The following is a 22,536-nucleotide window of genomic DNA, read 5'->3' as shown; positions in this document are numbered from 1 at the left end:
CATCTTACCTTGATTATTTCACAAGGGATTATTATGGTGTGGTCTACATTTCAGGCATCTGTCACAGCCCTAGTCTACTTCTGGCCGAAACAATGTCCACACCCAGCCTTGGGCGAGCTTAAGTGTCCCAACACATCTCCCTTAACCGTGACAGAAACCTACAATATAGGTGCCTCACATGGGTTATTGTTGTTTTTTGTTTTTTTATAAGAAAATGTTCATCCCAATTGGTTGGTTAGACAGCGGTAGGAAAATTACCACCGCTACAGTTGGGACACCATTTATAGAATTTGCCCCTTAGTGGCATGCAGGGGCATAATCGAAAGGGATGTCCAAGTCCGTTTACATCCATCTCGCAAGTCGTCCAAAGTAAAAAAAAAACAGCTCAAGACACATTTTCGAAAAATACGTCCAACTTTTTTTTCGTTTCGAAAATCGTCCTGCCGATCTGATCGTCCAAGTCACTAAATCATCCAGATTGTTTATAAAGATGTTGAAGAGCACGGGTCCAAGCACCGAGCCCTGCAGCACCTCACTGGTGATGCTCTTCCAGTCCGAGTATTGTCCATTTACCCCCACTCTCTGTTTCCTAACCGCCAGCCAGTGAGTATTTTGATTCCATGGCTTGCAATTTTCTGAAGTAGTCGTTCATGTGGAACCTTGTTGAACACCTTCTGAAAATCCAGATATACAATGTCGCCCTTGTCTATCTGCCTGTTTACTCCCTCGGAGAAGTACAGCAAGTTCGTCAAACAAGATCTGCCTTTGCTGAAACCGTGCTGGCTGGTCCTCATCAGCCCGTGTCCGTCAAGGTGATCAATGATGCGGTCCTTTATCAGCGCTTCTACCATCTTTCCCAGTATTGAGGTCAGACTCACCAGTCTGTAGTTTCCCGGGTCTCCCCTCGAACCTTTTTTTGAAGATCGGTGTAACATTCGCCACCTTCCAGTCCTCCAGAATCTTTCCTGATTTGATCGACAGGTTGGCTACTAGTTGAAGCAGTTCAGCTATAGTCCCTTTCAGTTCCTTGATGGCCCTCGGATGGATGCCATTAGGTCCTGGGGATTTATCGCTCTTAAGCCTGTCTATCTGCCTGCATACCGCTTCTAGACTGTTAGTTTTCCGTCTGTGTTTCCATCATATAGCCTGATGGGTTCCGGTATGCTTAAGGTGACCATACGTCCCGATTTGAACGGGACTGTCCCGTTTTTGGATCCCCTGTCCCGTTGTCCCCCACACAGCTTTGGGATGCTGAAATGTCCCGTTTTCAGGGACAGCATCCCGAAGGTGTGCGTGGGGACAATGGGACAGGCGATCGCGCAAAAAAAAAAAAAGTCTCTTTTTCTGGCCTCTTGCAGTGCTGGAAGGAGGGAGAGAAGGGCAGAGACGAGGGCTGAGTGACGAACATTCTTCAATCTCTTTCAGTGCTGATTGGTCAGAACGGTTCCTGGGGCAGGGAGAGTCATAGAAGGGTCCGCCCTCTAGCTCTGATTGGGGGATAAGAGAAAAGAAGGCGTCGCACTCATAACTTCTGCTACTCGTAGCTAGGGCGAGAGGAGGAGCCAGGGTTTGGACATGCAACTGGGAAGATGGGCGCCCGATTTAAACTCCCCACACACACTCGTCGGCCGCCGCCGCTGTTCTCCTTCTTACCTCCCTGCAGCTGCTGCTGGTAATTGCCGCCCAGAAGCCTTCTTCACGACGTCGGTTCTGATGTCGGAGAGGAAGTTCCAGGCCAGCCAGGCAGCGATTGGCTGGCCCAAAACGTCCTATCTGATGTCAGAATTGACATCGGAAAGAAGGCTTCTGGGCGGTGATTGCCAGCAGCAGCAGGGAGGTAAGGAGAGCAGCAGCAGCAGGGGCGGTGGAGGGTTAAATCGGGCACTGGAGGGAGGCTTTTATTTTGCGCGGCAGAGAGGGAAGGAGGCAGGCAGGCAGGCAGGCTGGCTGGCTGACTTTGGGGGTGGGGGTGAGACAAAGTCTGGAAGGCAGTGAGGGGGACATGGGAAGGAGGTACTGGGGACACTAAGGAAGGAGGCACTGGGGGCACTAAGAACATGGGAATGAGGTACTGAGGGTCCTAAGGACATAGGAAGGAGGCACTGGGGGCACTAAGGACATGGGAAGGAGGCACTGGGTGCATTAAGGAAGGAGGTACGGGGGTACTAAGGAAGGAGGTACTGGGGGTACTAAGGAAGGAGGTACTGGAGGCACTAAGGAAGGAGGTACTGGGGGCACTAAGGACATGGGAATGAGGCACTGGGGGCCCTAAGGACATGGAAATGAGGCACTGGGGGCCCTAAGAACATGGGAAGGAGGCACTGGGAGCCCTAAGGACATGAGAAGGAGGCACTGGGGGCACTAAGGACATGGGAAGGAGGCACTGAGGGCACTAAGGACATGGGAAGGAGGTACTGGGGGCACTAAGGAAGGAGGTACTGGGGGCACTAAGGACATGGGAATGAGGCACTCGGGTCCCTAAGGACATGGGAATGAGGCACTGGGGGCCCTAAGGATATGGGAAGGAGGCACTGGGAGCCCTAAGGACATAGGAAGGAGGCACTGGGGGCATTAAGGAAGGAGGTATTGGGGGCACTAAGGACATGGGAATGAGGCACTGGGGTCCCTAAGGACATGGGAATGAGGCACTGGGGGCCCTAAGGATATGGGAAGAAGGCACTGGGAGCCCTAAGGACATGGGAAGGAGGCACTGGGAGCCCTAAGGACATGGGAAGGAGGCACTAAGGAAGGATGCACTGGGGGCATTAAGGACATGGGAAGGCGGTATTGGGGCACTAAGGACATGGCAATGTGGCACTGGGGGCCCTAAGGACATGGGAAGGAGGCACTGAGGGCACTAAGGACATAAGAAGGAGGCACTAGGAGCACTAAGGACATGTTAAGGAGGCACTGAGGGCACTAAGGACATGGGAAGGAGGCATTGAGGGAACTAAGGACATGTGACAGAGGCACTGAGGGCATAAGGACATAGGGAGGAGGCACTGAGGGCACTAAGGACATAGGAAGAAGTCACTAGGGGCACTAAGGACATGGAGGGAATAGTAATGGAGAACTGTTGGGCCTGAGTGCAGAAAGAAATGAAAGAAAGGATGCACAGTCAGAAGGAAACGCAACCAGAGACTCATGAAATCACCAGACAGGAATGGTAGGAAAAATGATTTTATTTTCAATTTAGTGATCAAAATGTGTCAGTTTTGAGAATTTATATCTGCTGTCTATATTTTGCATTATTTTGTCTATTTTTTTTATAGTTATTGAGGGGACATTGCATATTTTAAAGTTATCTGCCTTTATATCTTTGAAACCCCCCAAATATAAATGATAATTAACATTTTCTATGCGTATAGTGTGCTTTGTAGTTTTTTTTAATTTTATGGTTACCATTATGAATTAATAAGATGATATGTGTACATGAAAAATGAATGGAAGAAATTAGGGGCGGGGCTAGGGTGTAATTGGGGGCGGGGCTAAGGCGGGATTGGTACGGGTTAGGGCGCGATTTGGACAGGACTGACAATTAATAGATGAAAAAAATAATTGGTCACCTTAGGTATGCTGTGTATATCCCCTTATGTAAATACAGATGCAAAAAATATGTTCAGTTTGTCGGTGATTGCTTTGTCCTCCTTTAGCACTCCCTTCATTCCACGGTCATCCAATGGTCCCACCGCTTCCTTTGCAGGTCGTTTCCCCTTAATATATCGAAAGAACGGCTTGAAATTTTTTGCCTCCTTAGCTATTTTTTCCTCATAGTCTCTTTTGGTCCCTTTTACCGCCTTATGGCACCTGCGTTGATGTTGTTTGTGCTTATTCCAGTTTTCGTCCGTTTTTGACCTTTTCCATTCCTTAAACAAAGTTTTCTTGTCTCTGATCGCTTCCTTAACCTCTACAGTGAGCCATGCCAGTTCTTTGTTTTTTTTTCTTCTTGGATCCCTTGTTGATAGGCGGTATATATATTTTGCGCCTCGGTGACCATGTCCTTAAAAAGGGACCAAGCTTGCTCTAGTGTTTTTACAGTGCTTATCCTCTTCTTAATCTTCTTCCCCACCATGTGTCTCATCTCTTCTTAATTCCCTTTTCGGAAGTTCAGTGCTGTGGCCGTCGTTCTGGACCGAAGTTTCGCCTCTGCATCCAGGTTAAAGCAGATCATATTGTGATCACTGTTTCCCAGCGTCCCTTCTACTTCTACACCTTGTGCTGGTCCTTGCAACATTTGGACATTTGATAATATTTGGATTTTTGGGGGAGTTTTAAAATGACCCTAAAAATGACACACTGAGCACAAAAATATCTAAAATAGAACGATTTCCAAAACAAAAAGAGATACTTTTTTTCTGGTTTGAAAATGACCATGTTTGGCACTGTTTGGACCTGTTTTGTAAAAGATCCAAAATCAGATTTGGACGTCATATCGAAAACTCCCCTCCTCATGAATTCTTTGGTCCTGTCTTTACTGAGGAAGATGCAAGGGAGCTACCTATGCCACAAATGGTATTTAGAGGTGACAGTATGGAGTAATGGAAGCAAATCTCAGTGAACCTGGAGGATGAAATAGGCCAAATCAACAAGCTAAAGAACATCCCAGAGTACTGATAGAAATAAAAAATGAAATTGCAATGCGATTAATCATTTTATTTTATTTTTTTTTTCCCCAAAGGGAGGTGCACCATTCCTGGAGATACTGCAATACCAGGTTGATGCGTGGAGTGGATGAAGCAAGCTCCTATTCCATCTCCCTATTCCAAAAATCAATTTAATATATCATCTTATAAACTGTCATTAAAACATTCAACTGTACATGAAGTTTGGAAATTAGCTAATGTCACCAGCACATTTTAAAAAAGGTTCCAGGAATGATCTGGGAAACTATAGACCTATAATATTTGTAAGCCTGACAATTGTAAAGAACAGAATCACTGATTAATAGACATACATGGTTTACTGGAATGATCACCATGGATTTAGCAAAGTTTCACATTCAGCAGAGGGAAAGGGATACCAACCATGGGGGGGGAGGATTTAAGGAGGTGATTGCCTTAATCCCTCTGGTAGACAGCTGCTCAATCATACACTTCTTTAACCTGGACATGCCAAGTACCAGGTGTAAATAAACTTCCATCAGACGTCCCGTCCCCTTCTGAAGTCAGAGTTGGATGTCCATATTTTGGCCCCTCCCTTGTCCTGCTCAACACACGTTCATACCACAAGGACATACTGCAGTTGTAGACTTCCATATCCTAGCTTTATAAAATCAGGATTTGGATATCCAAATTGTCTAAATGCCAGTTTTCAGATGTCCAATAGAGCTTCTAAAATAAGAGCCATAGTTTATCTGCATTTTTAAAATCATTTTCTTTAAAGAACTGTGTATGTGCATTTTCAGAAAGCTTTTGACAAAGTCCCTCATAAAAGACTCCTGAGGAAATAATAATAAAAAAGTGATGGGAAGCAATGTCCAGTCATGGAATGGGAACTGGTGAAAAACAACAAAAAAATGAGAGTAGGGTTAAATGAACAATTCTTTCAATAGAGGAAGATAAATATTGGAGTACCATAGGTATCTGTACAGGGATCGGTGCTTTTTAACACATTTATAAATGATTTGGAAATAGGAAAGATAAGTGAAGTGATAAAGTTTGTAAGTGATACACAATTATTCAGAATTATTAAATCACATGTGGACTGAAAGAAATTGTAGGAAAACCTTGGGAAATTGGAAGACTGGGCATCCAGATGGCAGATAAAATTTAATGTGGACAAGTGTAAAGTTATGTACATTATAAAGAATAACCATCTGGATGCCCTCTTGAGGTCCTCCAATTTTTCAGTCTTTTGTAATTAATAATTTTTCCAATTTGTGCTTGTGCTTTATGGAACACCGCTGTTCAACTTTTTATGCTTGATCATTACAATTTTAAAAATCATAAATATAAAAGAAAAAAAGGCAATGAATTGGATGAGATTAAGGTCAGAACAGCAGAAAATTAGACATGAAACACAGAGAAATTTTTCTCGTTTTCTCTCTTTCTTTCTTTCGCTCTCTCTCTTGAGGGCTGAACTATAGCCACCAATTACACTTATTTTTGAGAACATTTGCTAAATAGAATTTTTAAATGTGTTTACATTTTTTAAAAAATTCTGCACAGTTCTGAAAATTCAGCATACTTTATCCCTTCATTCTATAGGGTTGACTAGGGGGGGTGGTCGTTGGGGGGGTGCGTCGAGGGCAGGAGGGCCTGGGATCCCTCCTGCCCGTAATGTAGTGCGGGGTGGGGGTAGGGGGTCGCCGTGGCCAGGAGGGTTTGGGCTCCCTCCTGGCCCGAACAACTAGTGGGGGGGGGGGATCGGCAGGGCCAGGAGGACTTGGGCTCCCTCCTGGCCCGAACAACTAGCGGGGGGGGGGGGGGGGGGGGGGGTCGCCAGAGCCAGGAGGGCTTGGGCTCCCTCCTGGCCCGATATTGTCGGGGAGTTGGGGAGTCGGCGGGGCAAGAGGGTTTGGGCTCCCTTTTGCCCCGATCGTGTCGGGGAGTCGGGCGGATAAGAGGGCTTGACGTTAGAGAAAGGGCGAACCGCCAGAAGAGGAAGCAGCACAGGCGCAGGGCTCACGGAAGGGCCGGGACCACCAAGAGGAAGCAGCAGGACACCGGTAGGAGCTTCTACATGATGGGGGGGGTCGGGAGGCTGTGGGGTGCGAGCAGTCCTTCAGGGTGGAGGTGCGGGTGCGGGTGGGAGTGCGTGCAAGCGGTCCTTCGGGGTGGGGGTGCGAGCGGTCCTGCAGGGGGGGTGAATCGGACGTCGGGGGGGGGGGGCATCAGGCTTTCAGGGTGGGGACAGGACTTCAAGGGGGAGAGGAGAGTCGGGGCGGGCGAAAGGAGAGTCGGGGTGGCCAGAGGAGAGTCGGGGCGGGCGAAAGGAGAGTCGGGCGGCGACGGGAGAGTCGGGCAGCATGCGCGGTATACGGGTGTGCGCGGTATACAAAATTTTTTTTACATATATGTCGGTTTCCCGCGCGCTATACCCGTGTGCGCGTTTTACACGGGTGCGCGTTATCTATGTGAAAATACGGTAGTCGATTTTTTAAGATATACACAATGAATATGCGTGAGATAGATGTGCATACAATAGAACTTGTATATCTCATGTTTATTCATGTGAATATCTTGAAAACTTGTGCTCTAAGGATTGGATTGAGAATCATTGATCGCTACATCAGCTTTCTGATTCAGAACTCAGCACAGATAAGACAGGACACTGGTGGACTATAGACATATCTGATTACAAATTTGAGTGCTGTTTCACAATGGGTTCCTAGTTAACATCCTGGACAATTAACTCATATTCCCTATGCACAATTTAATCCAAAGTATAATTCCAAAACAGGCAATAAATTTCCCCAATTACAGCTGTACTGACCTTCCATGCTATAGACTTCAACCAGTGGGCTTTAATGTGCCCTCTAACTTCCCATATCAGCTTCTTTTTTAAAATTAAGTATTTACAATTTGAGAAATATTAGAAATAGTACTGACATGATCTCTAGGAGAAGGAAAAGTGCATATCTTGTATCAAATTACCTAAAATAAATCTCCATGTGATTGCAAATTTAAGAAAAAGGAAGGAGAAAGCTTGGAATCTCAAAAACAAGAAAGAATAAGAAAAATGCATAAGACAGGAGAAAATGCTCTCCTATCAAATCATATGCCCGTTCTTCTGCTTTTCCCAATATAACCCCCTAATCACCAAAAGAATATACCGTATTTTTTACTCCATAAGACACACCCTAGATTTAGAGGAGGAAAACAAGAAAAAAAACCATTCTGAACCAAATTCTCCCTGCCAGGCTCTGCACCCAACTCCACACTCCTTGCCAGGCTCTGCACCCTGTACCCCCTCCCTGCCAGACTCTGAACCCCCCTCTGATGGTCTAGAGGTAGGCTGGAACAGGGCACATGGCAAGCAGGGACAGGGTACAGAGCAGGTAGGCCTAGTGGCAGCCAGGCAGGCAAGCTCCATACCCCTCCCCTCCGTACCTTAAATCATCCCCATCCCCCCACATGCCCCCAGTACCTTAAATCATCTCCCCACGTACCCCCAGTACCTTTTTTTAATCATCCCCATACCTTTAATCATCGCCCTTGTACCTTTTTAATCATACCCCCCTTGTACCTTTAATCATACCTAATGTGACCATTTATTTTTTTCATCAAAAGGGGACATCTATTAATTGTCAGTCCTGCCCCCCAATCCCGCCCTAGCCCCGCCCAATCCCGCCCCTAATTTCTTCCATTCATTTTTCATGTACACATAATATCTTATTAATTCATAATGGTAACTATAAAATTTTAAAAAACTACAAAGCACACTATACACAGAGAAAATGTTAATTATCACTTATATTTGGGGGGTTTCAAAGATGTCAAGGCAGATGACTTTAAAATATGCAATGTCACCTCAGTAACTAGAGAAAAATAGACAAATATAGTGCAAAATTAGACAGCAGATATAAATTCTCAAAACTGACACATTTTGGTCACTAAATTGAAAATAAAATCATTTTTCTTACCTTTGTGACTGGTGATTTCATGAGTCTCTGGTTGTGTTTCCTTCTGACTGTGTATCCTTTCCATGTGCACTCAAGCCTAACAATTGTCCCTTTCTATTCCCTCCCTCCTTCCTATGTTCCTATGTCCTTAGTGCCCCTTCCTATGTCCTTAGTGCCCCAGTGCCTCTTTCCTATGTCCTTAGTGTTCCCCGTGCCTCCTTCCCATGTCCTTAGTGCCCCCAGTGCCTCCTTCCCATGTCCTTAGTGCCTCCTTCCTATGTCCTTAGTGCCTCCTTCCTATGTCCTTAGTGCCTCATTCCCATGTCCTTAGTGCCCCCAGTGCCTCCTTCCCATGTCCTTAGTGCCTCCTTCCCATGTCCTCAGTGCCTCCTTCCAATGTCCTTAGTGCCCCCAGTGCCTCCTTCTCATGTCCTTAGTGTCCCTTCCTATATCCTTAGTGCCCCAGTGCCTCCTTCCTATGTCCTTAGTGCCCCCAGTGCCTCCTTCCCATGTCCTTAGTGCTCCCAGTGCCTTCTTCCCATGTCCTTAGTGCCCCCAGTGCCTCCTTCCTATGTCCTTAGTGTCCCCAGTGCCTCCTTCCTATGTCCTTAGTGCCCCCAGTGCCTCCTTCCCATGTCCTTAGTGCCCCTTCCTATGTTCTTAGTGCCCTAGTCCTCCTTCCTGTGTGCTTAGTGCCCCCAGTGCCTCATTTCCAATGTCCTTAGTGTCCCTTCCCATGTCCTTAGTGCCCCCAGTGACTCATTCCCATGTCCTTAGTGCCCCCAGTGCCTCCTTCCCATGTCCTTAGTGCCCCCAGTGCCTCCTTCCCATGTTCCCCTCACTGCCTTCCAGACTTTGTCCCACCCCCACCCCCGAAGCCCGCTTGCCTGCCTGTCTACCTCTCTCCTGTGCCAAAGCCAGCCTGTCTGCCTACCTCCTTCCCTCCCTGCCGTGAAAAAAAAAAAAAAGCCTCCCTCCTTCCTTTCCCTTGGTCCGTTGCCGCTGCTGTCTTACCTCCCTGCTAATGCTGCTGCTGCTGCTAATCGCCGACAAGAAGTCTTCTTTCCGATGTCAATTCTGACGTTGGAGAGGATGTTCCGGGCCAGCCAGGCAGTTATTGGCTGGCCCACCACGTCCTCTCTGTCAGAATTAATGTTGGAAAGAAGACTTTTGTCGGCGATTAGCAGCAGTAGCAGGGAGGTAAGACAGCAGCAGTGGTGGACCGGGGGAAAGGAAGGAGGGAAGCTTTTTTTTGTTTGTTTTTTGTGTGTCAGGGAGAGACAGGAAGCGATTGCCTGTCCCGTTGTCCCCGCGCACTGCTTCGGGACACTGTCCTTGAAAACGGGACATTTTGGCGTCCCAAAGCTATGTGTGGGGACAAGAGGACAGGGGGTCTGAAAACGGGATGGTCCCATTCAAAATGGGACGTATGGTCACCTTAATCATACCCCCCCCTTGTACCTTTTTAATCATCCCCCCTTGTACCTTTTTAATCATCCCCCCTTGTACCTTTAATCATCCCCCTTGTACCTTTAATCCTCCCTACTTGTACCTTTAATCCTCCCCCCTTGTACCTTTTTAATCATACCCCTGGTACCTTTTTAATCATCCCGCCCTTGTACCTTTAATCATCCCCCCAGTACCTTTAATCATCCCCCAATATCTTTTTAATCATCCCCCCTTGTACCTTTTTAATCATCCCCCTTGTACCTTTTTAATCATCCCCCCTTGTACCTTTTTAATCCATCCCCCTTATACTTTTAATCATCTCCCTTGTACCTTTTTAATCATACACCCTTGTATCTTTTTAATCCTCCCCCCCTTGTACCTTTTTAATCCTCCCCCCTTGTACTTTTAATCCTCCCACCTTGTACCTTTAATCATACCCCCTTGTACCTTTAATCATCCCCCCTTGTACCTTTTTAATCATTCCCCCTTGTATCTTTTTAATCATCCCTCTTGTACCTTTTTAATCATCCCCCCTTATACCTTTAATCATCCCTACTTGTACCTTTAATCCTCCCCCCTTGTACCTTTTTAATCATACCCCCCATGTACCTTTTTAATCATCCCGCCCTTGTACCTTTAATCATTCCCCTGGTACCTTTAATCATCCCCCCGGTACCTTTTTAATCATCCCCCCTTGTACCTCTTTAATCAATCCCCCCTTGTACCTTTTTAATCATCCCCCCATTGTACCTTTTTAATCATCCCCCCCTTGTACCTTTTTAATCATCTCCCCTTGTACCTTTAATCATCTCCCTTGTACCTTTTTAATCCTCTCCCTTGTACCTTTAATCCTCTCCCTTGTACCTTTAATCCTCCCCCCTTGTACCTTTTTAATCATACCCCCCATGTACCTTTTTAATCATCCCGCCCTTGTACCTTTAATCATCCCCCCGGTACCTTTTTAATCATCCTCCCCTTGTACCTTTAATCATCCCCCCATTGTACCTTTAATCATCCCCCCTTGTACCTTTTTAATCATCCCCCCTTGTACCTTTAATCATCTCCCTTGTACCTTTTTAATCATCCCCCTTGTACCTTTAATCCTCCCCTTGTACCTTTTTAATCATACCCCCTTGTATCTTTTTAATCATACCCCCTTGTACCTTTAATCCTCCTTCCCAGTGAGCGATTGAGTCGGTGCAGAGCCCTGACAGTAGTGACAGGCGAAACAGCCTCCTGTCACTGCTGTCAGGGCTTCTGCCGGGTTGTTGGTTTTTTTTTTTATGGCACAAATATTTTGCTTATATTGCACACGTAAAATATCAACCCAATTAAAAAAAAGCCTACCCCCCAACTAACCGCCCCTCCCTCCCCAAACCCCCCAAAATGGCAGGAGGGATGCCCACTACCTCCTGCCACCAGACACTCACCCCAACGCTCCCCCCTGCCTGCGTGCGCAAATATGGCAGGAGGGAGCCTAAGGAAGTCCTTGATTGGCCAAAACAATGGCCAATTAGGGACTTCCTTAGGCTCCTTCCTAAGGAAGTCGGGAAGGATCACCCCCCCCCCCCCCCCCCAGTATTCCAGCAGTGGGCCAGGATCTCTCCTGTCCTAGCTGATTCTAAGAACTTTTGCCTCCTTCCTGTTTCCCCCTTTCTTTCTTTTTTTTATTTAAATAGAAAATTAAATAATTAAACAATCAAGAAAAATTGAAGTCAAAGGTAAATGAAACATTATGAGTTTAAGCTAAAGTTCACTATGTAGAAAAGGGTGGATCAGAAAATTACATAAGATAAATTACTTTAATACCAGTAATCAAAGGGATTATAATGAAAGGTCAGTAAAGTCCTTCTAATTAAATCTCATATAGTACCTTCAACAACAGGAGACAAAGGAGGAGAAGGAATCAAAGACTTCTTTACACCAAAAAACTGGTTGAACGAAAAGGATCAAAAAATATATAACGTTCAGATTTATACTTCACAATACATTTAGAAGGAAATTTTAAAAAATATAATGCTCCTAACAGTAATACTCCAGGTTTTGACAAAAGAAATTGTTTTCTCTTTTTTTGCATCTCTCTTGTGACATCAGGAAAAACATTTATTTTTAAATTAAAAAATCTTCTTATCACAATGACGAAAGAACATTCTCAACAACCACTCTTTATTAGAGATTAAAGCAAAAGTTACCATCATTGTAGCTGGTGTTACATTTTCTCGATCTGAACACTCCAATATATTAGAAATTTCTAGAGCATCTATTTCAACTAAAGCTTCCACTCATAGCTGTTTCTCTTGTTTTTTAAAAGCTGGGAGATAAGCCTATGCAATGAGTAGAACAAGTTAAAGAGCAACCACTAATAATATAGTTCCATTACATATTTTCTTTTTTTTGTAAATTCTTTATTCATTTTCATACTTTACAATCAGTGTGACAATATGTCCAAACAAATTAACAATAAATATATCACTTAATAATCATCAATGGTACAAATAATATGCTCTTATCTCCCACCCTTCCCACCCTTTCCTGTCATAAAACCAAATACCTTGTACAATATGTAATAATAAAATTATCCCCCCTCCCCCTCTCATAATTGAACTTGTAAATTTAAGGGAAAAAATGTAATCTAATCAGAACAATATTTTGTTAATGGCTCCCATACATCTTGAAATTTTCTGAAACATCCCCGCTGTATTGCAATAAATCTCTCCATTTTATAAACATGACATAAGGAATTCCACCAGAAATTATAATTTAGTCTACTCCAATTTTTCCAATTATATGTAATTTGTTGAATGGCAACTCCAGTCATTATAAGTAATAATTTGTTGTTATTTGTAGAAATCTGACTTTTTGCTCTCATTGCCGTCCCAATCAGCACAGTATTGTATGATAATGCCACTGGGTTGTCTAATAAACAATTAATTTAGTCCTAAATTGATTTCCAAAAATTCATAATAAATGGACAATAGAATAATAAATGGTCTAAAGTCCCTGCTTCAAGATGACAGTGCCAACATCTATTAGACTTAGAGCTATCCAATTTTTGTAACCGAACAGGGGTCCATAATGCTCTATGTAACAGAAAAAAACAAGTTTGTCTCATAGATGCCGACATTGTACATCTCATCCTCCAAGTCCAAATTCGTGGACATTGAGACGCAGTAATTTGATGCCTAATCTCAATGCTCCAATTGTCTCTCAGACCAGTGTTTGGCTTCTTTTTAATAAATCCAGTCAGCAATTTATACCACTGGGCGGCCTGGTGTCCCAAGAAGTCCACCTGAAAGCTTAAGAACTCCATACTAAATTGATTATTAAGGTTTTTCCCAGTCAGGGAACCCCGCCTGAATGGCATGCTTCAGTTGCAACCATCTAAAACTTTCTGATTTATTAAGGCCATATTTATGTTGCAACTGTGAAAATTCAAGCATTTTACCATTAGAGATAACATCATCTAATAAACATATTTAAATATAGTATTACATTTTTTATGAATTAATATTGCTACACCTACTTTTTTTTCACAGCAGGGACAAAGAACAATGTTTTATCCAATCTCGATCTAGCTTTTTAGATTCTAAAGCTGATAAATGGGTCTCTTGGATAAAACATATATCTATGTTTTGTGTTTTATTGGATGGTTGAGGCCATTAACATTTAATGAGAATAATTTAAGCTCCATTTAAATATTTATTCCTATAACACTTGAACTTCAACAGAAACTTGATCATTTTATAATTTTTCTGTGTAAAACTCTTTTCCCTTAAATTACAATAAGAAATATCCCCCTCTTACCCTTGATTCATTAAATTTTATATGTAAAAGATTACAAAATCCCTTCCCCCTCCCATAACCCTCCCCTCCTAATATTACGATAACTTAAAGACATCAGATCAGACCAGCTATCCCTCTCCTCCTCCAAACATCCACTTTACTATTTCTCTTAACTATAAAAAATTGATCAATCCATATATTTTAAAACCCCCTTTGCTTACTCATTTAATTATTTCCCTATCCCATTACATAAAAACTACATTAATTCAAGCACTTTACTTCACTCTATCTTCTATATTATAAAAATTGATCAACCAATATAATTTAAAGATTTATTACTAGATATATAATCTTATTAAGAAGTAGAGAACATTTAATTTCCCTTTCAAAATGACAATTTATCAAAATTTGAATCTCACTAAATTGAATAACTCATAAATCTAAGAAATGTTTCCCCCTATACATGAAATAATAATGATCCATAAATATTTTAGTTTTTACTAGAAAAATTGATTAACCCATATAATACAGTGGTGCCTCACACAACGAACTTAATTGGTTCCAGGAGCAAGTTTGTTATGCGAAACGTTCGTTATGTGAAACGCGTTTTCCCATAAGAATACATGTAAAAAAAAATAATTCGTTCTGCAGCATAAAATATGCTAAGATGACATAAAAAAAGATAAATTTTTGGTTATTATTTTTATTTAGATACATCTAAAAACATAATTGTTTTTTAAAACAACACACATTTTTTAAATTTAAAGACAGACTAAGTAGAGTCTAATTTTACAGTGAGAGAGGGCAGAGTCTCAGCGGCAAAAACTGGGACTTAACTGTTCATTTTTTTTTTTTTTCTACCGTGTTTCCCCGATGATAAGGCAGGGCCATCAAATAAGACAGCCCCCCCTTTTTAGAAAAAAAATGTAAAATAAGGCACCCCCCCGCAAATAAGCCACCCACCGATACCTGCGCTTACCCGAATCGGGTGGTACGGTGGGTGACTCCGTGTGGTCCCTGGCACCCCCGACACGATCGGGGCAAGAGGGAGCTCAAGCCCTCTTGCCCCCCCGACTCCCCGACACGATCGGGGCAAGAGGGAGCCCAAGCCCTCTTGCCCCCCGACTCCCCGACACGATCGGGGCAAGAGGGAGCCCAAGCCCTCTTGCCCCCCCGACTCCCCGACACGATCGGGGCAAGAGGGAGCCCAAGCCCTCTTGCCCCCCCCCCGACTCCCCGACACGATCGGGGCAAGAGGGAGCCCAAGCCCTCTTGCCCCCCGACTCCCCGACACGATCGGGGCAAGAGGGAGCCCAAGCCCTCTTGCCCCCCCGACTCCCCGACACGATCGGGGCAAGAGGGAGCCCAAGCCCTCTTGCCCCCCCGACTCCCCGACACGATCGGGGCAAGAGGGAGCCCAAGCCCTCTTGCCCCGCCGATTCCCCAACTCCCCGACAATATCGGGCCAGGAGGGAGCCCAAGTCCTCCTGGCCACGGCGACCCCCTAACCCCACCCTGCACTACATTACGGGCAGGAGGGATCCCAGGCCCTCCTGCCCTCGACGCAAACCCCCCCTCCCCCCAACGACCGCCCCCCCCAAGAACCTCCGACAGCCCCCCCAGCCGACCCGCGACCCCCCTGGCCGACCCCCACGACCCCCCCAACCCCCTTCCCCGTACCTTTCTGTAGTTGGCCGGACAGACAGGAGCCAAACCCGCCTGTCCGGCAGGCAGCCAACGACGGAATGAGGCCGGATTGGCCCATCCGTCCCAAAGCTCCGCCTACTGGTAGGGCCTAAGGCGCCTGGGCCAATCAGAATAGGCCAGGGGCCTTAGGTCCCTCCTGGGGGCAGGGCCTGAGGCACATGGTCGGGTTGGGCCCATGTGCCTCAGGCCCCGCCCCCAGGAGGGACCTAAGGCTCCCGGGCCTATTCTGATTGGCCCAGGCGCCTTAGGCCCCACCAGTAGGCGGAGCTTTGGGACGGATGGGCCAATCCGGCCTCATTCCGTCGTTGGCTGCCTGCCGGACAGGCGGGTTTGGCTCCCGTCTGTCCGGCCAACTACAGAAAGGTACGGGGAAGGGGGTTGGGGGTGTCGTGGGGGTCGGCCAGGGGGGTCGCGGGTCGGCTGGGGGGCGGTCGGAGGTTCTTGGGGGGGGGCGGTCGTTGGGGGGAGGGGGGGTTTGCGTCGAGGGCAGGAGGGCCTGGGATCCCTCCTGCCCGTAATGTAGTGCAGGGTGGGGTTAGGGGGTCGCCGTGGCCAGGAGGACTTGGGCTCCCTCCTGGCCCGATCGTGTCGGGGAGTCGGGGGGCAAGAGGGCTTGGGCTCCCTCTTGCCCCGATCGTGTCGGGGGGGCAAGAGGGCTTGAGCTCCCTCTTGCCCCGATCGTGTCGGGGAGCCGGGGGGGGGGCAAGAGGGCTTGGGCTCCCTCTTGCCCCGATCGTGTCGGGGAGCCGGGGGGGCAAGAGGGCTTGAGCTCCCTCTTGCCCCGATCGTGTCGGGGAGTCGGGGGGGCAAGAGGGCTTGGGCTCCCTCTTGCCCCGATCGTGTCGGGGAGTCGGGGGGGCAAGAGGGCTTGGGCTCCCTCTTGCCCCGATCGTGTCGGGGAGTCGGGGGGGGCAAGAGGGAGCCAGGCGGAGAGAGGGCAGTTAAGCGCAGTGCCTGCGCGGAAGGATGCAGCTCGGGCGACTTCGTTGTGTGAAACGAAGTTCGTTGTACGAATCAAGACATAAAGTTCGTTGTGCGCAGCGTTCGCTGTGCGAGGCGTCCGTTATGCGAGGCACCACTGTAAAAGTTTTTATTTATTTATTTCCCCCCCTTTCTTTCCCCTTTTCCTTTCTTTTACTATGTTTTTTTTTCTTTTAAACATCTTACAATTTAAGTTAAAAGTTATTACATAGTTGTCCACACCAATGACTCTTGACATAAGAACTTATCAAATAAAGTTGATAATAATTTCTATAAAACAAGCAAACCACAATCTCATATGAATAACAGCTTTGCAATACATGTCAAATAAAACCTCTTTTCATTCTACACAATATAAAGCAAGTTATGTTGGAAGGGATCCTGTGCAGGGGGAGGTTTACCGATTCACACGAAGTACTGGGAAGACATAGAAGACGCTATCTTTATTGGAGGACGCTATGCCATTGGCCAAATGAAGTAAACATGGTGGCAAACGAGGGTAACATAGAGCAGCCAGCGTAACTACAAAGGCCCAGACCGGAGAACCTGGAAGAACCATCGCTAAAGTAGCCGCTGTCTTGAGTCTTCCGGTTCCAGGCCGGATGGAGGAAATGACGCTTGAATCATTGAACTGGATCCTCACCTATCACCGTCTCTGTCCCTCGTGAGAATCTCCATCAAAGGCTGGGTTCAAAACCTGATACCCAGGAACCAGAAGAGAATTGTCTTCATCCCAGCTTGTACCCAAACCACCCGAAAAGCCCAAAGGCTACGCCAGCAGAATGAGGGAGGTGAGCAGCACTGCACTACCACCGAGGCGCAGCTTCAATCTGTCTATGCTCAGCTTGTCTTCAAATGTGTCTCCCCTATTGCATGATGAGAAAAGGAAATGGATATACCCACATTGTACTTCACTGCACTTCTCAAAATGCTTGGCTTTTTCACTTTCTTCGCCAGAGACTGAGATGCCAGAGAGCATTCCTCGTTCCTTTGTAGGGTTACTTTTCGGAATGCTTTAAACTCACAAAGGCAGGGACAGGGAGAGGTGGAGTGGAACTGCCTGTGTGCTACTGTTGCTTGAAGGAGCGATGAACACTTCCAGTTCAACTTCCGGCAGCGATGTAAACCATATTTATTCACCAATATTTTGGCATAAGCCACCAAGACCGGATGTGATATTCCTTTCAAAAATTTCCGTTTTTGCTTCTGACCTGGGCCTCCAAAAAGATTCTTCACAAAACTTCTTGCAGTTCCATTAGTCTCCAACGAAGTGATTCACCTCTCAGTTCCAAATCAGAATGATTCCTAATGGCTTCTTCCATTTCTCCTCCCCCACACATCGACCGTTTCTTCTGATGTCAGGTAAGTATTAAATGTATTATTGCATTAATAGATTTTCTTACTTAAATGTAGAATCTTCACCTATTCAAAATGAAAACCATTCCCAACGCTCCATGACAGTTAAAACAATTGCAGCAACCATTTTAAAACCAAATAAAGCCATTAAAAATATTAAGTTATTTCTGTTTTACTCAAAACTTTTTAGATCAAGGTAATAGATAGTGAAAACTTTTTCCCCATCCATGCAATAATCTCTAGATCATAGGTATTTCTTGAGATGACAGGAATTTCTTAAGTTCTTTGTATGTTATTTTCATCAATGCTGGATAATACAGACTATATCTAGCACCAATGTCCTTCAGCGGTTGTCTTAATTGTAAGAATTGTTTTCTTAGTTGAACAGTCTCCTTGGCAAAGTCTGGGATGAAGAGCAATTTGGAGTCTTTATATTCCAAATTTTTAGTTTCTCTTGCTGCTTTTAAGATTTCAAGTACATGCTGGAACCTTAATACTCTCAATATTACTGGTCTTGGCTGTCCTTTATTATGAGCTGTTCTAACACCAATCCTGTGCGCTCTTTCAATTTCCATTGGTATTTTTAATTTTAGAGGGAGGATTTTTGGTATAACTTCTTCCAGGAAGGATATCATATTTTTCCCCTCAATTCCTTCCTTTAATCCTATTATTCTTATATTCTGTCTCCTAGATTTATTTTCCAGATCCGTCATTTTTTTTTTCATATCTTTTAACATGTTGTGATCTTCTTTATTGTCATATTGTATCTTTTCTACCTTTTCTATTCTTTTTTCCATCTTGTCCATTCTATTATTTACTACTAGTGTTTAAGCCCGTTACATTAACGGGTGCTAGAATATATGCCTGTCTGTCTTTCTTTATTTATGTCTCTCTCCCTGCTCCTGTCTCTTTCTTCCTTTCTTTCTGTCTCTCTCCCTCCTGCTATTTTTCTCTCTCTCTCTCTCCCTGGCACCCTTTGTCTGTCTGTCTTTCTATCTGTCTGTCTCTCTGGTCCCCTGTCTGTCTTTATTTCTGTCTGTCTCTCTCCCTGGCCTCCTTTGTCTGTCTGTATTTCTTTCTGTCTCTCCCTCCCCCCCCTCTTTCCTTTGCAGAAGCAGCAGTGATATTTCCCTTCCCCTCCAGGTCCCTGCTGAAGCAATTCCCTTCTCTTACCTGAGCTGTCCTGCTCCGTTCGGCCCCTCCCTGCAATCTGGCCTGCTCCGTTCGGCCCCTCCCCCTTCCCTTCCCACGGGGTGGCCTGCTGCGGCCGAAGGTTTTTGTTTTAAGTTTTAAAAGTGCCGGCGGCGGTTCCTCTCACGCTGCTGATCCTCCTGTAAAGAGCAGCCTGCGAAGGTGGCTGACTTTAGCGAACCTCGCAGGTCGCTCTCCAGCCTCGGTAGCACGTTCCCTCTGACGCACGGGATCACGTCAGAGGGAACGTGCTACTGAGTTGGAGAGCGGCCTGCGAGGTTCGCTAAAGCCGGCCACCATCGCCGGCTGCTCTTTACAGGAGAATCAGCAGCAGCAGCGGTGGCGGCGAGTGAGGGCCGAGGTGTGTTCCCTGCCGAGGACGCGGGCAGGGAGAGAGCTTGCCTGGCTTCCAGGGTGAGTGAGGGCGGGAGGAGGGGAGTGGCCAGAATGTTCCCTGCCCCTGGGTTGGCTGCCACGGAACACACACCACAGCGGCAGGCAACACGAAATCCTAAGTGCGCATGTGCGCTTAGTCTTTTATTATATAGGAAGTCCAGTTTATTGTTCATGAGGTTCATTTCCTTACTCATTTCTATTAATGATAAATTTATGTTTCTCAGTTCTTCCATAACTTCAATTACATCCAGTGCATCCAATGTAAAAGATTCCCACTAGGGATCTGTGGATCTTCCTTTAGTCTTTCCTGTGGATTTGACAGGAGTTTCTAGCATCTTTTGCTTAGTTGATGTCATTCTAGAGGATTTTATAATTAAATAGAAGAAGAGCTGTTGCTTAAAAGCTTAATAGATGATGTTTAGAGGAGGGAGCTCAATCGTCAGCCAGCCATTCACCAAGCCTCCAAGTTCCGGAATCTCCCATTACATATTTTCTGAACATTTCTCATGGTGAAACCATCACTTGTTTGGGAAAATTCAAAAACCTCAAATTTGTAGCTTTGGAAATATTCTCCAAACTTTCTACCTTAGCTCTAAGGTTCAAGATATCTTTAATTAAAGTTTCATTCACAGATTGATTAGTGATAACTTTCTTATTCAGATCCTCCACTTTAGGAGACAATAGCAAAATGTCTGTAGCAGACCTTTCAACTTTTTTTTTTTCAAGACTTGAACTCTAGGATTGAGAGCAGTAGTTTATGGAATTAATATCTTTGCCATCTCTGATAGAGCTTCCCAAATTACATCTAAAGTTATTCAGAGGGGCGATTGACCAAAGAAGAAAGAGTTACCATTGAAAAGGAAATTCCACCAGTGTCCTGACCTACTTCAGAAATCTTTGTTCCCAATACTCCCTCCACAGTCTCCAGTGTCAAAGATATCTGACTTTGCAGCACAGCTCCCTTGCAGGGAGCTCTAAACTGGTATTACCTCCCCCAGCAAATTTGACACCTCTTCGGGAGAAATGCAGGGTGGTGCAGAAGCACTGCTGGTTGTCAAAGGTTGCACAGGAGGATTTCTGAGATCCTAATGAGGTATCAGGCCCAAGGGAAAAACCTGTAGCTCCTGCTTCCAGGGGTTTCACAGGCAGGCTTCCAGCACCGGACACTGAAGGATCTGTTGCTCGTTGAACAAAAGGGTCTATCGGACCCATCACAGGAGTGCTCATGGTCTCAAAGGGATAGACAAGGGGCTTCCCCTTTCATTTCACCATCGTGGCAGGTAAGGAAAGCAGTCAGAGAGCAAACACTAGACCTCCACTACCTTGATTTTACCCCTGCATATCTTTCAGATCCCTAGTGGTCCAGCAGTGAACCATGGCAGGAGTGACCTTCCTTCGCTCCTGCCTGTGCAGAACCACTAGCTGATAGGCTGCATGACTCCTAGAGAGTGTGAAGGATCAAGATAATAAGAATTGGAGAAATAACCTTAGATTGGTTGACCTGCTGGAGGAGGCAGTGGCGAAGTAATGGGGAGGGGGCAGGGGGCAGACCACTCCGGGCACCATCTTTAGGGGGGCGCCAGCACCTGTCCACCACCCCACATGCCACGCTCACTCGCATCCTCCCTTCCCTGCCCCCATACCTCTTTAAAATCTTTGCCAGTGTGAGCAACTACTCTAGCCTGCAACTTGTGCCAGCATGGCTCTCTCTCTGAAATCACTTCCGGGTCGCTGGGCCAGGAAGTGACATCAGAGGGAAAGCCAGCATGAGCAGCAGACTGGAGAAGCTGTTCATGCTGGCGAAGATTTTAAAAGGTAAGGGGGTGGGAAGGGAGAGTGCAAATATGGCAGGTTGCAGTAGGAGTAGGGGGGGGTTGGAGAGGGGGCGCTGGGGGAGGGGGTGCCACCACCCCGGGGTCCTCTTACCCTCACTATGCCACTGGAAGGAGATAAAAGATACTGACTGGAAGGACCGCATGCATCTGCTATGTACAAACAGGCACACGGGTTTAGTTAACTGAGAGATAGATTGCTGAGGCCTAATCCAGTTATAGCACGGTTTCTTAATTGGTTGGAGAAGGAGCACCCCATGCGGTCTTTTTGTCAGCCACTCTCTCTGGATTATAATGGCCATAAGTTGTTGCTGTTCACTGACTACTCAGCTTAGGTAGCACAAAGTACATTATTTAAAATGGTTCTTTTCCTAAAGTTGTTATATCTGATGCAGATGCTTCTTTGTTGATTGATAAGGCAGGATATGACAAGATTTCGAAAGCTCTCCATCATTTCATCTGGAGAGGGAAGATTTGAATTAGTCTGGATAAATTACAATAGAGGAGAGAGTCAGAAGTGTTTAAACTGCTGAATATACACCTTTATAATGCTGCTTGCCAAGTTAGATTCTTTGGGAGTAGGTAGAAAGGACTTATAGATTCTGTACCACTGTTTTTTTAGAGGGCATGGTGACACTGTATGCACCTTTATGTCTTTCACATACAAGAGCAGAGCATATGAAATTGGTGGGTAACAATAGTCAATCGTGCAGGCTTGGAAATATTTTCAAAAAGGGTTTACAAGGAATGAAGCAGTATTTGAGTTTGATGTTGATAACTTGAGGTTTGAACCAGGCCTCCAAGGAGATGGTGTTAAGATGTGGAAATAGCACATAGCCTTAGGATTGTTGGTAGTTTATTTCAATCAAAACGTGTCTGTCGTCAAACCTTTGTGTAACTGAGTGTGTAGTTATCAGCCGCCTAGTTCTCATTCTTACACATATATAGAGGCGAGCTACTACTTTACCTCATACGAATTGAGCACCCAGGATTGGCTGATGGAGAATGATCTGATGGGGAGTATCAGACCTGATCTGATTGGCAGGAAAAACACCATTTCCCATTGGTATAATGTATTAGACAATGCAGAGAGTTTGAAATTGGTTGCACGGCAGATTGCAATGTACTGGACAGAACAGTTGGGACAAGAGATTAGAGAACAAGATATTGCACATTATTTTGGTGATTCTCTAAAACAGGGGTGCCCACACTTTTTTGACTCGTGAGCTACTTTTAAAATGACCAAGTCAAAATAATCTACCAACAATAAAATTTTAA

At 45.5% G+C, this 22,536-nt stretch overlaps 1 protein-coding gene and 1 pseudogene across 3 annotated transcripts in view; one reads left to right on the top strand and one right to left on the bottom strand.

Moving 5' to 3' along the window:
• Nucleotides 1–22,536, top strand: part of ASXL3 (ASXL transcriptional regulator 3) — a 326,363-nt gene that overhangs the window by 131,971 nt on the left and 171,856 nt on the right. The window lies entirely within an intron of this gene.
• Nucleotides 4,678–4,891, bottom strand: LOC117356094 (annotated as a pseudogene).

This window comes from Geotrypetes seraphini, chromosome 2 (genome assembly GCF_902459505.1).
Source record: "Geotrypetes seraphini chromosome 2, aGeoSer1.1, whole genome shotgun sequence".
NCBI lineage: Eukaryota > Metazoa > Chordata > Amphibia > Gymnophiona > Dermophiidae > Geotrypetes > Geotrypetes seraphini.
This window is presented reverse-complemented; position numbering and strand designations above follow the sequence as displayed.